At 44.2% G+C, this 18,060-nt stretch overlaps 1 protein-coding gene across 6 annotated transcripts in view; it reads right to left on the bottom strand.

Moving 5' to 3' along the window:
• The window catches only part of LOC126278199 (leucine-rich repeat-containing protein 24), a 1,518,316-nt gene that overhangs the window by 42,459 nt on the left and 1,457,797 nt on the right, over positions 1-18,060 (bottom strand). Inside the window, exon 1 of one of the 6 annotated variants that reach the window (XM_049978120.1) lies at positions 16,457-16,622. The exons of 4 other annotated variants lie outside the window; for them this stretch is intronic. The gene's annotated coding sequence lies outside the window, so the exon portion shown is untranslated. Of the gene's footprint in view, positions 1-16,456; positions 16,623-18,060 lie in introns of those variants that run through there. One more of the 6 variants, XM_049978121.1, reaches the window with a different exon arrangement.

Genomic DNA, 18,060 nt, shown 5'->3' with positions numbered 1-18,060 from the left:
GTATTCACTGGAAGAAAAGAAAATGTAATTCATCCAGGAAAGCAGTGACCTAGAGAACACTACTTCTACCGATTCTTGAGCTTTGCTCATGAGTCTGGAGCCTTAGCAGACACGATGAACACAAGACATAAGCGATATCAAACGAAGACCGGCGAGTTTCATCACGTGGTAATTTAGCCGGCGCGAGAGAATACGGAGATGGTCAACAAATTCCTGTGGCACACGCTACCTGAGAGGCGTTGTGCAGCACGGAGAGGTTTGCTATTGAAATTCCTGGAGAATACGTCCAAGGAAGTATTCTTCTACATACGTCTCGTGAAATGACCAAAACGAGAAAGTCCGAGAAACTTGCGGTATAACGGATTTTACTCAGTAATCATTCTTCCCACGCACCATTTGTGAATGAAACAGGAAGGAGAGGATCAGATAGCACTACAAGAAGTACCTTCTGACACACCCTAAGGTGGCTTCTGAAGTATAAATTCTGACGTAGATTTATTTATGTCTTGTCATTTCCTCATATTATCACGTCCATGAAGTTTGAAATATAAAGCATGTATTTATAAAGCGTATAAAACAGCAACTTATGTGCTGTCCGTAAAACTGAACTACATTTACTACTAAATTAAGCGTATTTCTGATGGATAGTATTTCAATAACTTCCTGACACGTTTCGGCCACTGTGAGTCTCAAAAAAAGACATGAAATAGAAGTCGGGTTTTTAAACTCCGCGTTACATAAAACACAACGTATTTCATTTTCTGTTTACCTAGTCATGTTCCGACACCTATACGTCGTATTCTGCGGGTTTCGACTTATTTATAAAACTGTTTTTCTTGTGAAAATGGATTTCTGAAGGTCAAGAAGATAGAGAGACACAATATCCCTAACAACTTTGTTAGATATGCCATTCGTTTACTTAAAGACACAGAAATTTTCATGAAAGTTGGTAACAGCAGCATCGAACCAAAGAGGACGAGTATTGAATCACATAAGGGTCAGTTCTCTCATCGATACTGTTTCATATTTACACCTTCAATATGCACACTATTTTTGACAGCAACATTAAAATACAAAGGAACGGTGATGATTGGTGTATACACACAATAAGCGACAGCTTAGGAGAAGGACAGCGTAAAATAGACGCATCCTACTGGCTGGAAGACAAAGGACTAACAATTCCACGGACCACGTCTGCTGTGAGCGTCTACACCAGGCATCGGAGGCAAGACGTCCTGTTATGACGCTAGGAGCAAAAGCTCTTCTGGTGAAACCAGTCTAGAAATATCTTAGGCTGCACACCGACAGTAAACTGCGATGGGTAGCACATGTAAATCAAGTAGTAGCGAAATATGAGAAAAACATTAAGTGCGGTCGCGTGTGGACTACGGAAGCATATTCTGCGGATTGGCGAAGGGCGAGTTACTGCAAAAACTTAATACGATACAATAAATAAGTTTTGGTGCCGTGAAGTCAACCGCAACAAATGCAGTACTTCCGGGAACTAACTAACCACACCTGTAGTGAGCAGCAAGTATATGAGCATTAAATTCGTAACGAAGGGAGCTCATTTGCACAGGACGATTTGTTATCTTGCATCTTGTATAGGCATGCGTATTCAAATACAGAGATATGCATACAGACAGAATACGGCGCTGCGGTCGGCAACGCCTGAAAAAGACAAAATGTATCTGGCGCAGTTGTTAGATCGGTAACTGCTGTTACAAAGGCTGGTTATCAATTGTTAAGTGAGTTGGAACGTGGTGTTATAATCGGTGCACGAGCGGTGGGATGCAGCATTTCCGAGTTAGTGATGAAGTGGCTATTTTCCAGTACGACCATTTGACGACTGTACCGTGGATATCAGTAATCCGGTAAACCATCGAATTCCCGACATCGCTGGGCCAGAGAAAGATCCTGCAAGAAAGGGACCAACGACGACTGAAGAGAATCGTTCTACGTGACAGAAGTGCAACTCTTCCGCAAATTGTTGCAGATTTCAATGATGGGCCATCAACAATTGTCAGCTTGCGAATCATTCAACGAATCATCATCGATATGTGCTTTCGGAGCCGAAAGCCCTATCGTGTATCCTTCATGACTGTACGGCAAAAAGCTTTACGGCTAGTCTGGGCCCGTCAACACCGAAATAAGACTGTTAACGACTAGATGCAATTTGACTGGTCGGACGAGTCTCGTTTCAAATTGTATAGAGCGGAATGACGTGTACGGGTATGGAAACAACCACATGAACCGTGGATCCTGCATGTCAGCAGGGAACTCTACAGTCTGGTGAAGGCTCTGTAATGGTGTGGGTCATATGCAGTTGAAGTAATACTGGACCTCTAATACGCCTACATACGACTCCGACAGGTGACACGTTTGTCCACTTTGCATTTCAACGGTCTTTGGCAATTCCTACAGGACAATGCATTATACCACACGTCCAGAATTGCTACAGAGTGGCCTCAGGTACACTCTTCTGAGTTTAACCAATTCCGTTGGTCATCAGACATCCCAAACATTAACCTTAATTAGCATATCTGAAATGTCTTTCAAAGTGATGTTCAGAAGAGATCTGCACCCCCTCGTACTCTTACCTATTTATGGACAGCCCTTCCGGATTCACGGTGTCACTTACCTCCAGCACTACCTCAGGCATTAGTCCAGTCCTTGCCACGTCGTTCTGAAACAATTCTGACAGCTCGCTGCGGGCCTACACGGTATTAGGCAGGTGTAGCAGTTTCTTTGGCTCTTCAGTGTACTGAATGTTACTTGTTTAATTATTGATCCTGTGAGAATTTGCCTGCAATTTATGAAGGCAGCACCAGACTTTCGAGTAGCCATCTCTGTCCGGCGACTATTTGTTTTCGATAAATGTTACGTATGTACTGTAGTTGAAGTTGACGTGAGATTTAGTCTGCCATTTTTGTCAACTACTTCAAATCACGCTTTGCGCAAGCTGCGAGCCAAAAATTCTACAGACGAGGATAATCTACACAGACTCCTCAAATAACCAGGAGGAATACTTTAGGAATACTTAAGCGCGAGCAGGGTTTAAGCTAAATCAGCCAAGTGGGAAAAAAAAGCTAAAATTACGGAAGAGATTATGGCCATCTGTGAAATCCTTAAGTACTGCTATATGATTTCGAAGGAAAACTTTGTTATCTTCTCGATCTCTAAACCAGCGCTCACTCTCCTTAAGTATGTCTATCGAAGGCATAAATGCCACCCGTTAGTCGGCGGTATGACAGCATACGTAAATTAACTGCAAAATAATGGCCACAGAATCTCCACGTATTGGATTAAAGAGTAGAATAACCTAATGGACACTGACACCACCGACACTCTTTCTAAGTAAGCAATGAGCTCAAGAGACTATACACTCTCTCTAGTTGAGGATCTATTGTCGATTTACAGGAAGATGAATCTGACTGAGTGATCCACAGAACGGCAAGCTTCCCAAGCAAATGAAGGGACATAATATGACCAGGTAACGCCGGTACAGCCTTGGCACTATCGACTTCAGCGTTCGCGAAAATTTACCACAACGCAGTTGAAGTTCAATCACTGTCGATCAGCACAGCACCTACACGGTATACGCACCATATCATCCACCTTGATGACGGCGGCGCAGTGATAGTTACTATGTATATATCATTCGCACGCGTCAGCCGGTAGGATCTCACATCAAAATTGCAAGAAAAAAGTTACGAATATCGGTGCCAACATTACTGGCAACCACAGACATCGTAGTAGTCACTAACTATTGACACCAATGACAACACCGAAAGTGTGATAGGAGCTGAAAAGTTAGCGGGACAAAGGTTTCATGGGACAACAGGGACCATAATATGACGTTGGTTATTTGTTGGTAGGTGGAGTCGCTTCAGAGATATGAAGGTCAACTTTGTTTTTTTTTTTTTTTTTTAATGGGATGCTGAAGTTTAGTACTTATTTTCTGATTGCGGCTATCGAGTCGAATCCGGTGATGTGTAACAGTAAGGTCCCTGAAGGTCAAAGAACGTCAAAAAAGTGGCGTGAATGTCCATTTACAAAAGGCTGCTTTCTTCTTATGGTGGACTGAGTGGTATTCCTTATCACTCCCGCACTTATCGACGCACATGCTCTGACAATTCTCTCTCGCATATCTTCAGGTGTAGTTGGAACGTCTTTATAAACAATGTCTTTTACGAATCCCCACAAATAGAAAATCCAGATGTGTCAAGAACGGCAAACGAGCCGGCTACGACACAGTTCCTCAGCGTTCAATCCAACGATTTGGGAATTGTCTCTGCAACTCATTTCCAGCCATCAGCGGAAAATGTGCCGGGCACCCATCGTGTTGATACCACATTCTGTTTCTTGTTGCTAACGGTACTTCTTCCAATAACAGACCTAATGATTCTTGCAGTAATGCGGTGTAATTCCTACCAATTAGGTTTCCTTCGATGAGTAGGGTACTATAATTGTGTCCTACAGAATCCCACACCACGCATACACCGACCACGGTTTTTGGTAAGCAAATTGCCGCAGCGAACATGGATTGTTGCCCAATAATGCATGTTATGCAAATTAACATTTCCACGAATCGTGAACATAGCCTCGTCAGTAAATAAAATCAAATTAATAAGTGTGTCAATGTGTCATCCCTCTGGATCTGAAGTTGAGCCCATCGGCAGAATTCAATACGACGCATAAAATCCGTACCAGTTAATTCTTGGTGGAGACTGATATGGTAAGGATGGTATTTATGGCGGTGTAGAACACGAACAACACTACTCTGGCTCATGCCAGAGTCCCTTGGGATATGACGTGAACTAACACCAGGTACCAATTTCGTTTCTTCGTCAGTAACTTTCTTATGCCGGATATGTTTCCGATGCGTTAAAGTTCCAGTTGTTCCCAGTTTAGAATACACATATTTAAATTAACGAGGTATAGTGTGAGTACGTTGAGGATACCTTGCAGCGTTTAAGTCTCTACCTCCAATAAATTTCATTGGCATTCTCCGTAAACGAGAAGCACATCGACTTGGTTTCATTTACACTCGCTTGATTCGACGATACTAGTCTTACCGTTCCTGTTAGTGTTGTACTGCCAAACTGTCGAATGGTGTTTACATGCAATTGGCAAGTTAGCTGAATACGCCTTTGCGGCAAATATATACTGTTTGCACGATATACAAGAGAGAATTGTCAGAGTATTTGCTTCGATAAGTGCAGAAGTGATAAGGAATGCCACTCAATCCATGATAAAAGATTGCAGCACTGCATTTATACCAATCGTCATCACTTCGAAAAGCTTATGTAAATGGACGTTCATGCCACCTTTGTGGCCTTCGTTGACCTTCAAAGGCATTACTGTTACACATCATTGGATCCGTCTCGATAGCCGCTATCAGAAAATAAGTTCCAAACTGTAGCATCCCATTCAAGAAAACAAAATTGACCCTCACATCTCTGAAGCGATCCCACCTAGAAACAATAAACTAACGTCATGTTATGGCCCCTATTGCCCCATGCAACATTTGTCCCGCATACGTTTCAGCTACTGTCATACTTTCTGAATTATTCTTGGTAGCAGTAGTTAGCGACTCACCCTGTATAAGAACTTGCTCCACTCTGTCGGAAGCGATTACAGAAATGTGAACTAAAGAACTTTGTGCAATCTCAGTATGTTATTTCAAGTTTTGGTATCCATACGAGCTGTCATTTTTACTTACGTGAATGGCTGTATGGGGAAAACTGGAAGGCCAATAAAACAAAACAAAATAAAATAAACGCTATTTGGTTTATTTGTCAGTAAGTTTCAGACTTTCTTTTTTTCGTTCATCATACCTCTTATTCTTGTGACCCTTTCTCCCTGTCCGCTTCTATCATACGATTGGGAATAGTGGTGGTAGCAGTAGTAGTAGTAGTAGTAGTAGTAGAAGTAGTTGTAGAGTTGCCAGTAGTAGTAGTGCAGCAATTAGTACTAGTACCACTTTTTTCGGTTTACATCCTAGTTTATCTCAGCTATGTACTTATTTTCCAATCACTGTACATCTATATCTATATCTACATCCATACTCCGCAAGCCAGCGAATGGTGCACTTTTGAGTATTTCTATCGGTGCTCCCTTCTGTTCGAGTCTCGTATAGTTCGTGGAACGGAAGATTGTCGGTATACCTCTGTTTGTGCTCTAATCTCTCTGATTTTATCCTCATGGTCTCTTCGCGAGATAGGCGTAGGAGGGAGCAATATACTGCTTGACTCCTCGGTGAAGGTATGCTCTTGAAACTTCAACAAAGGCCCGTACCGAGCTACTGAGCGTCTCTCATGCAGAGTCTTCCACTGGAGTTTATCTATCATCCCCGTAACGCTTTCGCGATTACTAAATGATCCTGTAACGAAGTACCCTGCTCTCCGTTGGATCTTCTCTATCACTTCTGTTAACCCTATCTGGTACGGATCCCAAACCAGTGAGCAGTATTCAAGTAGTGGGCGAACAAGCGTACTGTAACCTACTTCCTTTCCTTTCGGACTGCATTTCCTTAGGATTCTTCCAATGAATCTCAATGTGGCATCTGCTTTACCGACGATTAATTTTATATGATCATTCCATTTTAAACCACTCTTAATTCTTACTCCCAGATAATTTATAGAATTAACTGCTTCGAGTTGCTGACCTGCTATATTGTAGCTAAATGATAGAGAATATTTCTTTCTATATATTCGCAGCACATTACACTTATCTACATTGGATTCAATTGCCATTCCCTGCACCATGAGTCAATTTGTTGCAGATCGTCCTGCATATCAGTACAAATTTCCATTGTTATAACCTCTGGATATTCTACAGCATCATCCGTAAAAAGCATTAACGATCTTCCGTTGTTATCCACAAGGTCGTTTATATATATTGCGAATAGCAACGGTCCCCTGCGGCACACCTGAAATCACTCTTACTTCGGAAGACTTCTCTCCATTGAGAATGACATTCTGCGTTCTGTTATCTAGGAACTCTTCAATCCAAGCACACAATTGACGTGATAGTCCATATGCTCCTTCTTTGTTCATTAAACGACTGTGGGGAACTGTATTAACGCCTTGTGGAAGTCAAGAAACTATAGTTGTCACTATTCATGTATCTGACATTATATATAAATCTTTGTCTTTACATTTTTAAATTTGTTTTGACCATCTTGTTGGGAGAAGTGCAGAATCAGATCGAAGTTTCTCGGCATGACTTCCTTGTGTGGATAAAGAATAATATTAAATGAAACAAAAACATTGTCCCGCATATGCAATTATGCCGTAGTTAGAGAAGCAGTAGAGATTAAAACGTGTGTGAACAGCTACAACAGGCACAGCGGCAACATAATCGTAGTGGCGAGTACAAGCGAACTCTGGATGCTGAAAATATGCAGAGAAATGTACAGAACTGTTTGCGTACTCACAAAAGCGCCCGCACCACTGGGTTACAGTAAGGGAAGGTGGCGCTACACATTTACGTTGTATGTTGTTTTGAAGTGGGTGCCGCCATGTTAGGTGCCCCAAAACAATGACAGACTATTACTTCTTCTTCGTAATTTCAGTTGCGTGCAGGCAATCGTTTAAACAGGAAATGTTACAGTGCTTCCATGCATAATACAGTGTTAGGAAGGCGTTTTCAGGTGTTTTTCCCCTTTTTTGCCTTAAGTGCATATTTGATCCATTAATACAATGTATTTTGTGTCGCTAATGTAACATGATTTCTTCATACGTTTCAAACAACAAAGGAATGAAGTATGTGATATGAAAAGACTTCTTTCGTAATATAGTAATTTTTTCAATATGGACTGCCGAACCATGTTCGGTGCATTTTCTCTTTTGGAAATGCTGAGAACATATAATGTGTGAGTAAAAAGTTTGTGGGCGTTGCTGCCTATTTTCTACGTCCGATGTGGTTATATAAGCACCGATATGTAAGCAAGGTACTGGTGTGGCATCCAAGTCTTTACGACTTGCGTGTGGTGAATGTGGAAACGTGACTAATGGCGACATTATTACGAAATGCGTCCAAATAGGATCAACGCTCTGTTATTCTTTTCTAGCATGCCGACGAAAAACACCGGTAGACGTCCGTCGGAGAACAAAGAATTTGTGTGAGGCAACATGTCTGTTGGAAAGGGAATGGAATGGTGCGCCGGGTTTCGTGCTGAGCGCGTTTCGACACAAGAAACCGGTCGATGCCGAAGGCCAGCCTCATCCATTAAGGGCAACTGAAGTCGGTGACACTCGAGCGTCCGTCCTAAAATCCCGATCTCTTTCCACGCGATTATCATGCCTCTGCTCCCATATAGAAGGGCCTTAAGGGACGATGGTTTCTGTTGGACGAGTGTGTACAGCAGATAGTTACGGGCTCCTTCACGCAACAGGACACGATGTTTTACCAAATGTGTCCCTTCAACCTGGTGTGTCATTGGTATGATTGCCTCAGTGCTATTGACAACTGGCATATCGATTCCGGACTGTATGGCCTTCGAAGGGAAACTTCTTCAAAAAAATGGCTCTGAGCAGTATGGGACTTAACATCTATGGTCATCAGTCCCCTAGAACTTAGAACTACTTAAACCTAACTAACCTAAGGACAACACACAACACCCAGGCATCACGAGACAGAGAAAATCCCTGACCCCGCCGGGAATTGAACCCGGGAACCCGGGCGCGGGAAGCGAGAACGATACCGCAGGAAACTGCTTGCTTGTTCCCTTACATTTTGCTATATTTAGTCGGTTTCCAGCCATTCCTTCCTTCAGTGTTTACCCAGACAGATTTTCGAGTTGCGCTGATAGGACACCTGAAGTCAAATGACGGAAACAATACCAGTATGGTAAAAGTAAATATCGCAACAAAAATTCATGCATATAAAAATAAACATCGCTTGAACGAGGCCACTTGTTAATGAAACGGCATTCCTTTATCTTTAGGTTTATACTATAATCAGAATGATTACCACACAAGTAAATTACATGAGCTGGCATTTTTCATGTCAACACTTCCACCATTAGCCAATGGTTGGAATAAGTAACATGGTGGATGTCGTCCTTAAATTTGTGACGTAATGACAGTCCCCCCTCTACTTCCACGGCTAGCATCATCAATGTCGATACGATCACTACCTCTGGTAGTGTGAGACAACGCTAGGTAGATATCAGTCATAAGTGATCTATCTACTACAAACGATTACCGCTACTACAGCTATGACAGCTCGTCATTCCCGACGTAGATGATGGTGGGGATCATCGACAACTCGAAATTTTACCGAGATGTAAGTCTAGAAATTGTTATAAAAGAGATGAAAATCCCAGATTTGTTGTGAAAAAGGGTGCAATAGCCCCAACATGGCAAAGTGAAATTAAGGTCTATTTCCTTGCTTCCTTTATCACATGAGCAACTTTAATGAAACATTAAAACGTCAACCTTATCGTAGGAAATTAAAATGTACGTTATCGAAAATTTCTACAGACGTGCGTCATGAGGGCTGCAGTTATTCTATCCATCGACTACTATATCCGAATCAGAATAATAAAGTGATTGATGTCTAGCTGTTTACACGGCTACTACCATAGCAACAGCCAACGAGAAAACTCGCTTGGCAGCGCTTCGTATTCCGTTCACCGTTGTCAAATGTCTCTGCTACTGTAGGTAACGGCTACAGTGTCCAGTTGTAGACAACGCACGCGGCCGGTAGCTTAAACAGTTGTGGTCCGTTTCTCTGTGAGGTTATTCCCTCTGTGCGGCGAGCCTACCATGAGGTACAGAATATTTCAAAGCTACAGCGGAAAAGTGTGGTTTCTTAACAGAAAATTTTGCGATCTTCTCACGTTTTGCGTGGCGAGACACATGAGCAGAATGCACCGTGCGGGAGTATTTCTAGAAGGAGTGAGATACGCTGAGAATCTATTGACTCTCACAAATGTAGTCGAAAGAAGTGGATAAGCGTTGAAGATACATAAGGACAATGTCGACAAAGTTTGTAAAGAGATAAACTGTGCGGAAGGGAAAGAGCGTGGTTCGTCCAAACTACGGACAATCGGGAAGAATGAAGGACAGAACCACAAGTAACAAAACTGGGTTCTTATCCTGTTGCTGTTCGTCACCACAATTACGGATATTACTAGAGAAAAGAGGATCCATCTACAAAATTTGCTGTGTGTTACTCTTCGTTAGGCAGAGTTACTTAGTGGTAGCCAGACTCCTTTGGTAACGGTTGTCATAGTCCTGATTTGGGTGCAAGAGAATTAATAGACGGAACATTGTAATGAATAGAGGTGACATCTTAGCGTGATGTTGACAGTTTTTAAGAGGTATCATTAATGTGCCGTTTGAAAACATTGACCTGGATAAACGCCGGTCATTCCGTCACAAAGGTCTGGAAATGATAGCGTATGTGGAAGTTCTGGTGTTCCTTTGGAAAAGGCCGTATGAATTATTGTCTTGCATACTGTGTGGTTTAATTAGTAAGTTCCTCCTTGTTCACAAACCGAAGGAAACAAGCGACCACGAGGAGAAGATGAACCACGACAGTTTTCTGAATCGGTTCAAGGGACAACTAACTGAAAACGTAAATCGACCGTCTATCATTGTAATGGATAATTCCCCACATCACTCAGTTATCAAAGATAAAACTGTTACAGGAAGCACTAGTACAAATAACGCCAGAGAACGGGAGTTACGTTTTACGCCACACAGAAACGGTCCTTGAAGAAGCACGGAAAAGTAATGTTAGTGTCGAAAGTAATACTGGTAATACAGTTGTGTACACTCATGCTCATAAATTAAGGATAATTGCAGAATGTGGTGCCATACAACGTGGCACTACACAAAAATGGCGCCAATAGCTGTCACATAGGGAACAAACACGACACGGATCTGTAAGTCCACGATATTGGTGATAAGTTGAGAAAACCGTCCCGAAATACATATTCTACAGAGCGGCACTGTTTCTGGCGCATGTGCCTCGACATCAATATGGGATATGATCACCATACACATGCACATAGGCCTCACAACGGGTTGGCATAGTCTGGATCAGGTTGTCGAGCAGCTACTGAGGTATAGCCTCCCATTCTTCCACCAGTGCCTGACGGAGCTCCTGAAGTGTAGTAGGGGTTTGAAGGCGTGCAGTGATACGTCGACTGAGAGCATCCCAGAAGTGTTCGATGGGGTTTATGTCTGGAGAACAGGCAGGCCACTCCATTCGCCTTGTATCTTCTGTTTCAAGGTACTCCTCCACAATGGCAGCTCGTTGGGGCTGTGCGTTATCATCCATCAGGAGGAAGATGGGACCCACTGCACCCCTGAAAAGGTGGACATACTTGTGCAAAATGACGTCCCGATACACCTGACCTGTTACTGTTCTTCTGACAAAGACATGCAGGGGTGTACTGCACCAATCATAATCCCACCCCACACCATCAAACCACGACCTCTATACAGGTCCCTTTCAAGGACGTTAAGGGGTTGTTATCTGGTTCCTGGTTCACGCCAGATGAAAACCCGGTGAGAATCACTGTTGAGACTATACCTGGAATCGTCCGTGAACATAACCTTGGACCACTGTTCCAATGACCATGTACTGTGTTCTTGACACCAAGCTTTACCGGCTCTTCTGTGACCAGGGGTCAGTGGAATGCATCATGCAGGTCTCCGGGCGAATGAATCATGTCTGTTCAGTCGTCTTTAGACTGTGTGCCTGGAGACAACTGTTCTAGTGGCTGCGGTAAGGTCCCGAGAGAGGCTACCTGCAATACTCCGTGGCCGTCTGCGGGCACTGATGGTGAATTATCGGTCTTCTTGTGGCACTGTACACTGTGGACGTCCCGTACAGTAGCGCCTGGAGACGTTTCCTGTCTGCTGGAGTCGCTGCCATAATCTTGAGAACACACATTGTGGCACACGGAGAGCCCGTGCTACGACCTGCTGTATTTGACCAGCCTCCAGTCGCCCTAGTATTCTACCGCTCATAACGTCATCAATATGTGTTCTTTGAGCCATTTTCAATACACAGTATCCTTTATCATGTCTGGAAACGTCTGCACAGTTACTTGCTGCACCGTACTCTGACATGCACCAACACACCTCTGCATATGTGGACTCTTGCCAGCGCAACCGTGAGACAAACGAAGGTCAAATGCACCGCATGGTCATACTCGAGGTGATTTAAACCCGCAAATCATCCACCAGAGCGTTGTTTCACCATGTATCAGCAATATCCTGAATTTATGAGCATGAGGGTATTTGGACAATTCCAGTGACTCTTCTACGGACCAAAGCCCGTAATGGTAGCGACGAGGATGACAGTGGTTTAGAAACGGCATTTACCCTTTGCCATAATTCGTCTTTAATTTGTGTTTATGTTTCATAATTTTTACTGAATGGGGTGTATTGCACTTGCACAATTACCCTCAATCAATCATTAAGGAATTCTCCTCTGCACAAGTATGACACTCTAAATGTACATTACAGTGATTGGTAATTATTTAAGCAGTTATATTTACATGAACGATTCAGATACATTGTAGCATCCCTTTCGTAACGAATACGACAACTGAACGTCATCCGTCCTTATTATTGTAAACGACAATGCGCTAGCTGTTGCTTTTGTTGCGATATACAAGTCCACTGAACCGCCAAAGAAACTGGTATAGACATGCTTATTCAAATACAGAGATATGTAAACAGTCAGAAAACGGCGCTATGGTCGGAAACGCCTGTATAAGAAAACAAGGGACTGGCGCAGTGGTTAGATGTGTTACTGCTGCTACAACGGCAGCTTATCAAGATTTAAGTGAGTTTGAATGTGGTATTATAGTCGACCCACGAGCGATGGGACATAGCACCTCGGACGTAGCGGTGAAATGAGGATTTCCCCGTACGACTGTTTCACGAGTGTGCCATTAATATCAGGAATCCCGTAAAACATCAAAACTGCTACATCGCAGTGGCTGCAAAAAGATCCTGCAAGAACGGGACCAGCGACGACTGATGAGCATCGTTCAGCGTGACAGAAGTGCAACTCTTTCACAAATTTCTGCAAATTTCAATGCTGGGCCATCAACAAGTATCAGCGTGAGAACCATTCAAAGAAACATAATCGATATGGGCTTTCCTAAGCCGAAGACCCACTAGTGTACCTTTGACGAGCACACGACACAAATCTTTATGCCTCACCTGGGACGGTCAACACCGAAATTGGATTGTTGATGACAGGAAGCATTTTGGCTGGTCGGACGAGCCTCGTTTCAAATTGTGTCGAGTAGATGTACGTGTACGGGTATGGAGAGATGTGGAGACAATCTCATGAATCCATGGACCTTGCACGTCAGCAGGGGCTGTTCAAGATGATGTAGGCTCTGTAATGGTGCGGGGAATGTGAAGTGGAAGTGATACGTCTAGATACGTCTCTGACAGGCGACACGTACGTAAGCATCCTGTCTGTTCACCATGCTTTCATTCATGTCCATTGCGCATTCCGACAGCCTTGGGAAATTCCGGCAGGACAATGCGACTCCTCGCACGTCCAGAATTGATACAGACTGCCTCCAGGAACACTCTTCTGAGCTTAAAGCTTCCGCTGGCCACCAAACTCGCCAGACGTGAACACTATTGAACACATCTGGGAAGCCTTACGACGTGCCGAAAGAAGAGATCTCCACCCCATCGTACTCCTATGGATTTATGGACAGCCCTGTAGGATTCCTGGTGTCAATTCCCTCCACCACTGCTTCAGACTTTAGTCCATGCCAGGTCGTATTGTGACATTTCTGCGTGCCCGCGGGGGCCCTACACGATATTAGGCTTGGGTACTAGTTTCCGCTGCTTTTCAGTACAGTAGGAACACGGTATCATTTTATACAAAGGAGTGCTTTTGTTAAGCCACAATGATATTACGATTCTGTACAGCGAACTCCGTACCGTATATGAAAAGGAGGCATGAGAAGGTAGTCAAGTATGGAACCGCACAGCTGTTGTTGCTACAGCCCCACTGCGCTTGAGCGCACCGACGAACCAACAACATCGCTCCCTTCGAGGCTGGACTGCGCTTTCCTGACTTAATCTCTTCGTTATTACAATGAAATGAAAACCCTTAGCTCCTTACAGGCGTTGACATACGTCAACGGGGACAGACGAAAATGTGTGCCCCGACAGGGACTCGAAACCGGGATCTCCTGCTAACATGGCAGACGCTCTATCCATCTGAGCCACCGAGGACACAGAGGATATCGCGATTGCAGGGATTTATCTCAGGCACGCCTCCCGCGAAACCCACATTCTTATCGTATTGTACCGCACTACATTCGTAGTGGCCCCGCCTATTATACTCATAACTCGTGGCGCGTTGCCGATTCCCGTAAGAGTTCGGGCACTGTTTGTGCATTCACACAGAAGAAGAAGATGGTCAAGTATATATATATATATATATATATATATACTTCTGGAAATTGAAATAAGAACACCGTGTATTCATTGTCCCAGGAAGGGGAAACTTTATTGACACATTCCTGGGGTCAGTTACATCACATGATCACACTGACAGAACCACAGGCACATAGACACAGGCAACACAGCATGCACAATGTCGGCACTAGTACAGTCTATATCCACCTTTCGCAGCAATGCAGGCTGCTATTCTCGCATGGAGACGATCGTAGAGATGCTGGATGTAGTCCTGTGGAACGGCTTGCCATGCCATTTCCACCTGGCGCCTCAGTTGGACCAGCGTTCGTGCTGGACGTGCAGACCGCGTGAGACGACGCTTCATCCAGTCCCAAACATGCTCCATGGGGGACAGATCCGGAGATCTTGCTGGCCAGGGTAGTGGACTTACACCTTCTAGAGCACGTTGGGTGGCACGGGATACATGCGGACGTGCATTGTCCTGTTGGAACATCATGTTCCCTTGCCGGTCTAGGAATGGTAGAACGATGGGTTCGATGACGGTTTGGATGTACCGTGCACTATTCAGTGTCCCCTCGACGATCACCAGAGGTGTACAGCCGGTGTAGGAGATCGCTCCCCACACCATAATGCCGGGTGTGGGCCCTGTGTGCCTCGGTCGTATGCAGTCCTGATTGTGGCGCTCACCTGCACGGCGCCAAACACGCATACGTTCATCATTGGCACCAAGGCAGAAGCGACTCTCATCGCTGAAGACGACACGTCTCCATTCGTCCCTCCATTCACGCCTGTCGCGACACCACTGGAGGCGGGCTGCACGATGTTGGGGCGTGAGCGGAAGACGGCCTAACGGTGTGCGGGACCGTAGCTCAGCTTCATGCAGACGGTTGCGAATGGTCCTCGCCGATACCCCAGGAGCAACAGTGTCCCTAATTTGCTGGGAAGTGGCGGTGCGGTCCCCTACGGCACTGCGTAGGATCCTACGGTCTTGGCGGGCATCCGTGCGTCGCTGCGGTCCGGTCCCAGGTCGACGGGCATGTGCACCTTCCGCCGACCACTGGCGACAACGTCGATGTACTGTGGAGACCTCACGCCCCACGTGTTGAGCAATTCGGCGGTACGTCCACCCGGTCTCCCGCATGCCCACTATACGCCCTCGCTCAAAGTCCGTCAACTGCACATACGGTTCACGTCCACGCTGTCGCGGCATGCTACCAGTGTTAAAGACTGTGATGGAGCTCCGTATGCCACGGCAAACTGGCTGACACTGACGGCGGCGGTGCACAAATGCTGCGCAGCTAGCGCCATTCGACGGCCAGCACCGCGGTTCCTGGTGTGTCCGCTGTGCCGTGCGTGTGATCATTGGTTGTACAGCCCTCTCGCAGTGTCCGGAGCAAGTATGGTGGGTCTGACACACCGGTGTCAATGTGTTCTTTTTTCCCTTTTCAGGAATATATATATATATATATATATATATATATATATATATATATATATATATATATATATATATATTACGATGGTATCTGGTTTTTCGGACATATCCGAAAGATCAGATACCATCTTAGTAAATATACACGTTGTCATTCTCATCCGTGTATGTTTTTCGGAAGCTACTGAAATAGTTGAAGCACGTTTGTGTAAACAACTTGCACTGAATTCGCCTGGAGAATTTGCAATCAACGCTTGTTTTTAGTGACAAGATAAACATTGATACTAACTATGTTATGAGAAGCTCCACAGCTCCTAATGTTTCCGACAACTACATTAACAAAGTCTGTTAACAGTTCTGGGGAGGTCAAGGTAGAACTGGAGATGCTATTAACTGAGGTGATGACGATTCCGAATCTAAGGCATTCTGATCCACTAGCAACGATTTGAAGATTTTAGTACAAAACACTTCACTAGAACTTGCTGAAATCTTGCACATAATGTCACGAAAAGCAGAACATCAAGTTGACGCTTTAACAATACCGTGTTCAAAACCACTTCTTACAATGTTGCTTCACACATTGTTTCTAATTACTAACCTCTTCGAAAATCTGCTGAAGGAGTTCGCGGGAACACTATACGTCGGTACCACGTGCGCTGGTCCATGCGTCCGGCGACCGACTGCGTTCGAGTGGCGCCAGGCCTGTGTAAGTGCCGCGAATCGTGCATCCGCCGCCACAGTGGTAGCCCTTACGTCACACTCTGCTAAAAGCACGCTGGAAGACGGCACGCACACAAGGCATGCGCCTCAGCGGCCGATATCCCGGGTCAGCGAGATGGCGACTCGTCCCGCTGTTTACTGTTTTTGCGCTATCAGTCTTCGTACAAGTGGATTGGGCGCGCGACCCGGGCAGCAAGCAGTCGTCACAGCGAACGCGCAGTTAAATGCTCCGCCATTCCGGGAACCGCCAGCTGATGTCATCGGGCATGTGACCGACATAGCAGCACTCAGCCTTCCAGTACCATTCCGTATATGGCTGCCAGGTACCAAAATGGAAAATCCGGACTCAGCGTCACATTTAGCCCAATATTTTGCCGGACCACCTATCTGTCACTACCCACAACGTAACGTCCTGACAAACTGACTGACAAGACTCATCTTCGCGAAGCACATACCAATAAGGATAGATATTTAAAATTTGAAGACGGTGTGGATCTTATACCCTAAGTGTCGTGTATGAACAAATTTTTTGAAATTTCCACCTTAATGATTTGAAATAGGGGATGAATCTTTTCTTTAAAAATGTCGCTATTAACGCTATTTTGAAGCTACACCTACCATAATTGACTTTGGTTTCTCGGAAAATTTAACCCTATGGTGGTGAAATAGTGGGTCAAAGCATATTATTAAAGAACAACTAAATTATTTTTAAAGCTACATCAATGAGCATTGTTATTTGACTTCCCGTTACAATATACAAAAAAAAAAACTATTCAGTGTTTTTGAAATTGAATCCTTAATGTGATGAAATAGGAGGTGAAAAGTTTTATGAAAATATTTCATTTCGAAAGCTTTTTTAAAGTTAAAGCCTTGCGCAATTGCATTTGGCTTCTGGACTAGGCATGAAAAATTAGGTGTTTCACTGTTTTTTGAAATTCTTCCCCTAATGGAGTGAACCAGGGTCAGACTGATTCACTTTAGCATCCCAAAACCACCATAGATAGAAACTTGAAGTTTGGAGAGGGTGCATAGACATCGTTTAAGAAGGGACTGTGCAAAATTCCACTCCTAAGGGGAAGGTTCAGGGGATAAGGAGCTTTTAGAAAGTGTGTAGCTATTAAGGGAATTTTGAAGACATAACTATGAAAACTGGTATTTGATGTCTCAATTATAAAATAAAAAATTATTGTTTAAGCATTTTTGGAAATTCTATTACTAGAGGGGTAAAATAGCGGGTGACGTTTTTTTGGAAATAAATAATTACTTAAGAACTACTAAAGGAGCTTTAAGATTACATCCACGACAGTTTGTATTTGACTTCTCGGTTAGAAATTAAAAACATACATGTTTCAGTGTTTCTGGAAATTCAACCCCTAAGGGAGTGCAATCGATTCACATGGTTCAAATCACTCTCTGCACTATGGCACTTAACATCTGAGGTCATCACTCCCCAAGAACTTAGAAGTGCTTAAACCTAACTAA

The sequence above is a fragment of the Schistocerca gregaria genome, chromosome 6, assembly GCF_023897955.1.
Source record: "Schistocerca gregaria isolate iqSchGreg1 chromosome 6, iqSchGreg1.2, whole genome shotgun sequence".
Classification (NCBI taxonomy): domain Eukaryota; kingdom Metazoa; phylum Arthropoda; class Insecta; order Orthoptera; family Acrididae; genus Schistocerca; species Schistocerca gregaria.
This window is presented reverse-complemented; position numbering and strand designations above follow the sequence as displayed.